This window comes from Vigna umbellata, chromosome 7 (assembly GCF_029865625.1).
Source record: "Vigna umbellata cultivar VRB3 chromosome 7, Vumbellata_1.0, whole genome shotgun sequence".
In the NCBI taxonomy this organism is placed as follows: domain Eukaryota; kingdom Viridiplantae; phylum Streptophyta; class Magnoliopsida; order Fabales; family Fabaceae; genus Vigna; species Vigna umbellata.
This window is the reverse complement of record NC_142171.1, coordinates 46389864-46397640: the sequence shown is the minus strand read 5'-3', so window position 1 is coordinate 46397640 and position 7777 is coordinate 46389864.

Here is a 7777-nt window from a genome sequence, read left to right as displayed (position 1 = left end):
TTCATGGCTTACTCTTCCAAAGTGAATTGAATCCTTTATTTTTTTTTTTTCTTCACCCATTTAAAACGTCCAGCTTCAAGCAAACCACGGGTTTTTCTTCACAATCAGCGTGCTCCGAAATCAATTTCCCATGGGCCGTAACATATTGCTTTTTGAAGCTCCTTTTTTGAATGCCAAATGCTTTTCTTGATGTCACTCTCATTTTTCTTCTCCACACTTCTTTGTGGAGAGTTGAATACTGTGACAACCCTCAAATGTTCCAAATTTTATCCAACAATTTCCCTACAATTATAATGCAAATAATTAGCTCAAATAATTCAAATTAATTAAAATTTGAATTTTCGATCAAATTAAGCACAATTAAGAAAAATGGGAAATACTGGACATTAAGCACAATTCCCCGACTAATTCTAGCCATTAAACTAAGTGAACTGAGGAAAATATTGGTTTCATCACTCCTTCCTCCACTTCCTTCACTTCCTCCACTTCTCCTCCACTTCCTCCACTTTGTCCACTTCGTCCACTTCGTCCTCTCCTCCACTTCGTCAACTCTTCCATTTTGTCACTTCCTCCACTTCCTCCCTTCCTCACTTCGTCCACTTCTTCTACTTCATCAACTTCGTCCCATTTTCGCGTCAAATCCTCACTTCCTCCACTTCCTTCACTTTGTCCACTTCCTCCACTTCCTCCACTTCGTCCCTTCGTCCACTTGTCCACTTCTTCAACTTCTTCCACTTCATCAACTTCCTCCCACTTCCTGAACTTCGTACACTTCTTCCACTTCGTCAACTTCGTCCACTTCCTCCACTTCGTGCACTTCGTCCATTTCGTCCACTTCCTCCAGTTCCCTCACTTCCTCCACTTCCTCCACTTCGTCAACTTCCTCCACTTCCTCAACTTCGTCCACTTCGTCAACTTCGTTCACTTCGTCATCTTCGTCCACTTCGTCAACTTCTTCCACTTCGTCAACTTCCTCCTCTTCGTCCACTTCGTCCACTTCCTCCACTTCCTGAACTAACTCCACTTCGTCCATTCGTCAACTTCGTCCACTTCCTGCACTTTCTCCACTTCGTCCACTTCCTCCACTTCCTCCACTTCCTCCACTTCCTGAACTTCCTCCATTTCCTCCACTTCGTCCACTGCCTCTACTTCGTCAACTTCGTCCACTTCGTCCATTTCCTCCACTTCCTCCACTTCCTCCACTTCCTTCACTTCCTTCACTTCCTCCACTTCCTCCACTTCCTCCACTTCGCCAACTTCCTCCACTTCGTCAACTTCGTCCACTTCCTCCACTTCCTCCACTTCTTGCACTTCGTCCATTTCCTCCACTTCGTCAACTTCCTCCACTTTGTCAACGTCGTCCACTTCCTCCACTTCCTCAACCTCCTCCACTTCGTTAACTTCGTCCACCTCCTTCACTTCCTCCACTTCGTCCACTTCCTCCTCTTCCTCCACTTCGTCCACTTCCTCCACTTCCTCCACTTCGTCTACTTCCTCCACTTCCTCCACTTTGTCCACTTCGTCCACTTCCTCCATTTCCTCCATTTCGTCCACTTCGTCAACGTCGTCCCCTTCCTCCACTTCCTCAACTTCCTCCACTTCCTCCACTTCCTCCACTTCCTCCACTTCCTCTGCTTCGTCCACATCGTCCACTTCCTCCACTTCCTCCACTTCATCCACTTCCTCCACTTCATCAACTTCGTCCACTTCGTCAACTTCCTCCACTTTGTCCACTTCTTCCACTTCGTCCACTTCGTCCTCTTCCTCACTTCCTCCACTTCCTCCACTTCCTCCACTTCCTCCACTTCCTCAACTTCCTGTCATTCGTCAATTTCGTCCACTTCGTCCACTTCCTCCACTTCTTTGCAATCGTCCATTTCCTCCACTTCCTCCACTTCGTCAACTTTCCTCCACTTTGTCAACGTCATCCACTTCCTCCACTTCCTCAACCTCCTCCACTTCGTTAACTTCGTCCACTCTTCCATCCTTCCTCCACTTCGTCCACTTCCTCCTCTTCCTCCACTTCGTCCACTTCCTCCACTCGTCTACTTCCTCCACTTCGTCCACTTCCTCCACTTTGTCCACTTTGTCCACTTCCTCCATTTCCTCCATTTCGTCCACTTGGTCAACGTCGTCCCCTTCCTCCACTTCCTCCACGTCCTCCACTTCCTCCACTTCCTCCACTTCCTTCACTTCCTCCACCTCGTCAACTTCGTCCACTTCCTCCACTTCCTCCACATCGTCCACTTTGTCCACTTCCTCCATTTCCTCCATTTCGTCCACTTCGTCAACGTCGTCCCCTTCCTCCACTTCCTCCACGTCCTCCACTTCCTCCACTTCCTCCACTTCCTTCACTTCCTCCACCTCGTCAACTTCGTCCACTTCCTCCACTTCCTCCACATCGTCCAGTTCGTCCACTTCCTCCACTTCCTCCACTTCCTCCACTTCCTCCACTTCCTCCACTTCGTCCACTTCGTCCACTTCCTCCACTTCCTCCACTTCGTGCACTTCCTCCACTTGGTCCACTTCGTCAACTTTGTCATCTTCTTCCACTTCGTCCACCTCCTCCATGATGGACAAATTTGTAAGCACCAAAATATGATGTCACAAACTTGTTTCACAATCGGCAAGTATGACCGAATCGTTTCAAGTAATAAACTTGGTAAGACCAAGTTATCGTTTCTCCACAAAGGACTCACGGCCCTAGTTTAGTTATGTGATTTGTTGATTAGCTAAACTTAAGAACACAATAATTGAAGTTTAATATGCAAAGACGAAAATAAATATTATGCATGAATTGATCAATGACAAAGACAAAAGATAACACTTTCAAGGAAATATATTATGAATATGTTGTTGGGGGTCAATTTCATCTCATCCGTCTCATATATTTTAGGAATTCAACATTCAAATCATCATTGTTAATGCCACTCTCTAATGTACCATTCTAGATGGCTTCTCCTAATCAATAGTTCATACAATTCCTAGCATTCCTAATGATTAGTTTCATGAGTGCAGGAGCTTAAAGGCACCATATAATATTGTCAGTATAATATTGGGAGAAATTCCCCGGATCTAGATTTCCCCGTACGTGTCCGTATCACAAAACCAATAACATGCATTAGAATGAGTTAAACAATGCAAGCATTGAGCAGAGGAAAAACCCTAACTAATGATGAAAGAAAGCATATTCTTAATTCAAAGATGTACTCAACAAATCCATATATGAGAGCTTCAAGAGATTACTTTGATTCCCCAACAATCTCAAGGTTTGTTACCCTATTCATGGTGAACCTAGATGAATTACAATGAAAGTATGAAAGAATAAACACCCAATAAAGGTGAAGAGGTCCTGAGCATCCAAGATCCTCCTTCAAAGGTGAAAGAGAGAGTGTTTGCCTCGTTTCTGCCAAAGATGCCTAACTATAATGCGATGGCAGCCCTTATATACTAATCTAGAGTTACAAAAGATTACAAAAGTCCAAGCCCAAAAAAGTGCCGCTCAGCGGTATTTTACCGGCTCAGTCGGTGATTGCGCGGCTTCTTTCTTCCCTCAGCGGCCATTTTTTGCCCCTCAGCGGTTCCAACGTCACCTCTTGAGTGCCGCTCAGCGGTAGTTTGCCGCTGAGCGGTTGCCTTCGACTTCTCCTTTTTGCACTCTTTCTTTTCTAATGTCTTTTTCTACTCTTTCTTGTCTTTTCTAATGTCCTCTCTCTTATTCTTCACTTCTTTCACCAAATTCACCTCAAAACCTGCACAAAAACACTTAAATCAAGCATAAACCTGTCCAGCTCTCTTATTTCTGAAAATATAAACAAAAGGCATGATTTCAAGCTAGTTTCTAAGTCTAAAGGTTGCTTTTAGTATCAACTTTAAGCATGAAAATAACAGTTTTTCAACTGTTATCACAACCCCAAACTTAGAACTTTGCTTGTCCTCAAGCAAATAAAATGTAACTCCATCTCCAACCAATTCATATGATGGTTCACTCATTCAAAATCCTCTTTTCAAGATAAGTAATAACTTCACTCAAACTTAAGACCAAGAGTTCAATCAAGATGTGCACATGCTTTAGTGTTCACAAAGTCATTTAAATTCCAACAAATGCTATTTTTCATGAATGATCAATCAATTAAGCATGGATGTTCATGTGCTTATGGAATATTTCCTCACTAGGTAAAGTGTTTCACTCAACACACAAGTGTATAAGAGGTAAAGTGTTTCACTCATTCACTCCACTATCACAATGTCACATGAATCAACTTTGCCTTTCATTTAACCACAATCAAATACATTCACAAGCATGCATCATCACAAGGACTTTTCAATGGCTTATAATGTGGCTGGGCTAACAAGAAAATTGGTTTTTCTGGATCACAAAATCCTTGAGTTAAGAGAATCATAACAACACAATCTTCTTATTCATTCCCAACTTTCTTTTGCCTTTGCTTTTGCATTTGCATTGAGCTTTGCTTCTTTTTCTTTTCTTTTCTTTGCATATTCTTACTTTTTAGCTCTTAGCTCAATGCTTTTTCCTTTTTCATGTTTCCCCAATAACCCCAAACTTGAACATTTAACAATACCACACAAGATCTTCTACTTAACTCAAGGTAAAGATTTTCAATCAAGGGTGTTCAGTGTATATTTAAGGCTAAGGGTTCAAAGGATAGAACACAACGTGTTCTCTTTTAGAAGGCTAACTTTATGAATTTGGCCAATAAAAAGGGTTTCAAAAACACGGCCTTTGATCATATGATGCAAAACAAGCAATTGATTCAATCATAGAAAACCTGGGCAAAGTCATTCATGCTTTCAAAGTAATAGCATTCAACAATAACAACTCTGGAGCTCAAAACCTCACATATAAGCTCATTCACATTTGACATGCACATCCTGCTTAATTTCACAATCACAATCATGATATTATGCATTTGTTCACAAAGCTTGTGAATCACCTGTATAAGCATTTTAATGTGCACATCATCTCAACATCAATCAATCAATAAGCATCATCAAGCATTACTTATCACACAATCACAGTTAATAGCAAACCATCATAAAAACCAGGTGTTCAATAGAGTACATCAAACCCTAATCTAAAAACAAAAACAAATAAGTTCAGAAAACTTAAACCACAAAAGCATAATCATATGATAGCATTCATCAGTAAATGCTATCTCAGCTCCTCATCAGTCCGAGCTCTCTGTATCTTCCTCTTCCTCTTCATCATCATCTTCATCAAATGCATCCTCCTCCTCAGCTTCATCTTCATCCATGTCTCGGGCTGAAGCTTCAGCTGCTTCAGCTCCTCCATGCCATGGTTCTTCTGGCCAAGCTACCACATTATGGAATTCATCCATAGTCCACCTGTGTGCTGGAGGGGTATCATACATCCCCACTATCATCTCAGCCGTGGCCACCTGCCCTCTGTGGATGGACTGCAACTGAGCACCTATAAGAGACATATACATGTCCCTCATCTGGAATGGTTCTGCCTCATGAGTATCAGCAGAAGTCCTGCTCTGTGCTGGCCTTCTCTCTCTACGAGCCTGGCGTGGTGGCACTGGCTGGGCTGCCTCCTCACCTCCACAGTACTGTCTGTAATAGGCCTCATCTATAGCTTTTCTTGGCCTCTCAAATGGTGGAACAGAAGTGTCCACCCCAGCTAGCTTGCAAAGGTGAGTGATCAAAGAAGGATGTCCCAGTGGTGCTTTGTTGTTTGAGGTGTTAGCACACACACTAATCTCATCAGCTATCACCTGCCCAATATTAACATTCAAGTTTCTGATAGCACAGTAGATGAAGAGTGCCCTGCTGAGAGTAATATCTGACACATGTGAACATGGCTGAATGTTGGCATGAGAAAATGCCATCCAATACTTTGCAAGAGGAGTCAAATCTGTCCTCCTAATATTAACCACTGAGCCAGATCTATTCCTTTGGAAGTGTCCTCCAGGTATGCACAATACTCTCTCAACATCCTCAAAGTCAGCACCTTCCTCCATGCTAAGAGCAAACTGGCATTGCTCACCAGCCCACACAGTATCCAGAAAGTTATTGATGGAGTCAGGATCATACCTGATAGCATGGCCTCTAACATAGCCCAAATAATTCTCAGCTGGATAATCACCAATCTTCTTTGCATTGGTGTAGAATTCTTTCACCACAGCTATGTTGGCAGGTGATGGATAAGTGGCTAGCTTCCCCAATCATTCCCTAACACTTGCTCTCCAAATTGAGGAGCAAAGTTAGGTATCATTCCAACCTTTCTCTCCATTAGAAGTCTCCTGTCCTGAACCACCCTAAAGTGCTTCTCATGTTTCCTAGAGAGGAACCTGCCATTATGGGGCTGCTCTGGTTCCTTTTCCTTTCTCTTGGTTGCCATGGTTTTCAATCTCTTTCCTGAAGAGGATGCCATTCCTGCATTCAAACATAAATCCAAAACCACAGAACATGATGTTAATCATTAGTAAACACAAAACAAAACTCCTTTTGAAGCTAAACCACCGCTGAGGGCCAGAATTTCCCCTCAGCGCCACCAGTGCCACATTCAAACACGCAACAAACCAGAAAAAGCAAATCTGGCAGAGTGCCGCTCAGCGGTAAATGCCGCTCAGCGGTGATCTGCAGATTTTTGCAAATCTCGTTTTTAAACTGTCCTAACTCCACCCAAATGCAATTTTCAGTTTTCCAGTTCATAATCAAGCAGTTTAATCGGTTCAAACATCAAATATATCATCAAATCATGCATAGAAATCAAAACCCCTAAATATTCATGCTTTGACAATCACAGTCAATTTCAAGAACCCTAGAATGAACAAAATGCATTTTACTTACTTGGGTGGAGATGCTAGATGATATGAGAATGCTTCCAAACTAGAATGCTCTCTTCCAACCCCAAACTTTGATAGCACACTAGTGTAAAAGTGAGTGGAAGAGAAATTTTCTAAAGAGGGAAGAGTAAAAAGATGTGGGAAACCTAAGAGGAGATATGTGGGAGTCTTAGTGCAGAGAAGAGCTTGAAAGAATGTAAAAACGCGCAGCTTAGGGTTTAAAAATACCCCAATGGGCTCGGGTTCCGCTAAGGGGAACTTAAGCCCATCTGCGATAGTACCGCTCAGCGGTAATTGCCGCTCAGCGGCACTTTCTTGATGTGCCCTTCTCCTTCTTTTCTTGACCTACGTGCCTTCCTAGCATACCCCTCATAGGTTCCCTGCAATTCAATGTTAAAAATGCTTATGCAAATCCTAAAAATAAACAAACAGAAAACAATCAATCAACTGGGTTGCCTCCCAGGTAGCGCTTGTTTAACGTCACGAGCCTGACCCAAAATCCACCAACACCCATCAGTAGGTGTTTCCAACTTACCAGCACCCATCAGTAGGTGCAAAATTTCTCACCAACACCCATCAGTAGGTGTTACAAACCTAACATCCTTCAGTAGATGCTGGATCCAACAAAAATATTTACAAAACTAATGTTCACAAATTAAAAATTACAAAACCAAATCAAAAGTTTTTAAATTCACTGGGTTGCCTCCCAGCAAGCGCTCTTTTAATGTCATTAGCTTGACCCAGTAAAGCTCAAGTTCCTTCTTCTTTTTCTTCTCTTCCTACTGAACTTCTTCAGAAATTTGATCAAACCAGGAACCTGTTGCAGTGTCTCAATCATAGGAACTTTAATCTCCAATTTCTTGAAGATTTCCATGAAGCACTTAAATTTCTTTTCCTTCCTATGATTCTTCTTTAGATGAGGATGTGATTTTTCATGTGATTTC